The 2,500-nt window shown below is 78.3% G+C and overlaps 1 non-coding gene across 1 annotated transcript; it reads right to left on the bottom strand.

Annotated features, from left to right (window-relative positions):
* Positions 1-22: 22 nt before the first annotated feature.
* LOC135327077 (5.8S ribosomal RNA) lies at positions 23-175 on the bottom strand. Its single transcript, XR_010387151.1, has one exon. It is a non-coding gene; the product is annotated as a 5.8S ribosomal RNA (ribosomal RNA).
* Between the last annotated feature and the right edge of the window lie 2,325 nt (positions 176-2,500).

The raw sequence follows: 2,500 nt of genomic DNA, 5'->3' as shown, positions 1-2,500 counted from the left end.
CGGGTGACGATTGACCGTCAAGCGACGCTCAGACAGGCGTAGCCCCGGGAGGAACCCGGGGCCGCAAGTGCGTTCGAAGTGTCGATGATCAATGTGTCCTGCAATTCACATTAATTCTCGCAGCTAGCTGCGTTCTTCATCGACGCACGAGCCGAGTGATCCACCGCTAAGAGTTGTCTCGGTTTCGGTCCCCGCCGCGCGCGCGGGGGGACCGGGCAGCTTTCGCAGCCCCTGGGGGGCCCCCCCCCTCCTCCGCCCCCTCCTCCTCCGCCCCACCGCCCTTCCTCACGCCGACGCCGGCTGCTGAGCAAGGGACGGCAGAGACGGAAGGAGAGAGAGAGCGAGAGAAAGAGAGGGGCTTGCCTCACTGACCGTACAAGCACAGAGAAAGGGGGGGGGGAAACGAAGGGCAAACCCGAACGAGAAGGGCGGGGAGCCCTCGCTCCCGACCTGGGGACAAACCCTGTCTCGCTTCGAGTCCGGCCCAGGCGCCCGGCTCGGTCTGGCCCGGCAGGGAGCGGCGGGCCGGCCACACCGCCTGCCTCGGGATGTTGGGGGGGGTCCGTCCCCGCAGACCACCCCCCCCCCGCCCCAGGCGTCAGAGCCCGGCCGCCACCGGGAGCGGCGTCGCCCCGCCGCCCGCGCGCCTGCGGCCCGCCGGCCCCGCGCTTCCCAGCTCCTCGCTCGCCTCGCCGGCCCTCCGGCTCGACCGCCGCCGCCGCCGCCGCCGCGGCGCCCACACCCCCGCGCGCCCGCACACACCGCCTCGCGGGTGACGCCACGCGCTCGCCCGTCCCCTCCGCGGACAGACGCCCGGCGGCGGGCAGGCGGGCAAGGCGGCACGGACGGGGACGGCGCCCGCTCTCCCCGTCTCCACGCGGAGAGCGGGGCGGGCCGCCCCCGCCGCCGCCCCACCACCGCCCACCCGCTGCCTGGCGGAGCCGGGCGGGGCAGAGCGAGGCGGGCGCCCCGGACGGCAGAGTGCCGGGGCGGGCGCGTAGGGTAGGGCGCCGCCGACGGCGGCCACGGCGGAAGACCCAGAAGCACCGGCCAGGGAGAAGGAGGAGACGCGCGGAGGCTCGGCGCCCGCACCACCCGCGGTGGGGGCTCGCCCTCCCGGCGGCGAGCACGCGCTCGCGCCCGGCTCGCAACGCTCGAGGCAGGCCGGCAACTAGGCCGACCGCGCGGCGTCTCTCCGCCGAGACCAGACCGCGGAGAGAGGGGGCAGGGTAACCCCTCTCCGTCCCGGCTGCCCGCGGGGCGAGCACGGGGCGCGCCGGCTGGCATGGGGGGGCGCGGCGCCCGCGCGCGCCGACCCCCCGGCCCTCCGGCAGCACGCCCGGCCGCCTCCGCGAGTCGCATCGGGCCGCCCGAGTCTTTAAACCTCCGCCCAGCTCTCCAACCGAGAACCCTCGGGCCCGGAGCCCGGGGCCCATGGCCATCCCTGCCCGGGGCGGCTGCCGGCGGCCGCGGTGGCCGGAGGCCCTCTCCCCTCTCTCGCTCGCTCCCTCCCTCCCTCCCCGCCCCCCCCACCCCCACCGCGGGGGAGGAAGGACCGGGGTGGGGGGAAGCCGAGGCGGGGGGGGGGGGGAAAGGCACGGCCGGTGCGGCGCGCACGGTGCGGCACCCGGGAGGAGCACGCTGGCACACGGGACCACACGGGTGGGTCACCGAGGGGGGGGCAGGAGAAGCGCGGGCGCTAGGTACCTGGCCCTGGGGTGAGGGAAACGACCTGAAATCCCCGCGGGGGTGCCTCCCCCGCCGCCGCCCGCCACCGGGCCGCCGCCGCCTCGCGGCGACGGCGGCAGCCTCGGCAGCGGCGACGAGACGGGACGCGGAGGGGGAACCCGGCACCCGCCAGCCGGCCCCCGCGCCCCTCGGCGGAGCGTCCGCCCGCGGGGTGCGCCCGACACCCGCCGCCACGACCTCGTCCTCCTCCCGGGGCCCGGGGTTTCCCTCAGTAACCCGGCGCCGGGTGGCAGCTGCACCCGGGAGGAGAGCCGTGGCTCGGGCCGCCCACTCGGGCACGAACCGTCGCCTCGCTTGGCCTCAACGCGACGCCCCCCGCTCGGGGGCCCGGCGCCCGCCCCGCGCGCCATCCCGGAACGCCTGCCCCCGCAGGTCTCTGCGGACGGGCTGCTCCGCCGCAGCCCGCCGCGGGTCCGCCCCCCACAGCTTAGGGGTGGGGACCCGTGGGACCCGTCCCAACCCGGAGGGCCGTCTCCCTCGCCTCCGCGCCCGCCGCTTCCTCTCCCGCGGGCGCCGGGGAGTAGCCAAGCCCCGCCGCCCCTCACACGCACTGCCGCCCGCTCCCGCCGGGCCCTCCCCTGGGCCGGACCCCCCCCCCCTTCCCCTTCCCCCCCAGCGGCAGCGGAGCGCCGTGGGGTGGGGGGGCGGGGGGGGCGGGCCGCGGCTCCCGGAGACGGGCACCGGCAGCGGAGCGGGCACCAGCGGAGGCGAGAGGGGAGAGACGGGGGGGAGGCGGTCCCCCACCGGCAGC

The sequence above is a fragment of the Dromaius novaehollandiae genome, unplaced genomic scaffold (genome assembly GCF_036370855.1).
Source record: "Dromaius novaehollandiae isolate bDroNov1 unplaced genomic scaffold, bDroNov1.hap1 HAP1_SCAFFOLD_45, whole genome shotgun sequence".
Classification (NCBI taxonomy): Eukaryota; Metazoa; Chordata; class Aves; order Casuariiformes; family Dromaiidae; genus Dromaius; species Dromaius novaehollandiae.
The sequence above is the reverse complement of the archived record's forward strand: the minus strand, read 5'-3'. Positions and strand labels throughout refer to the sequence as shown.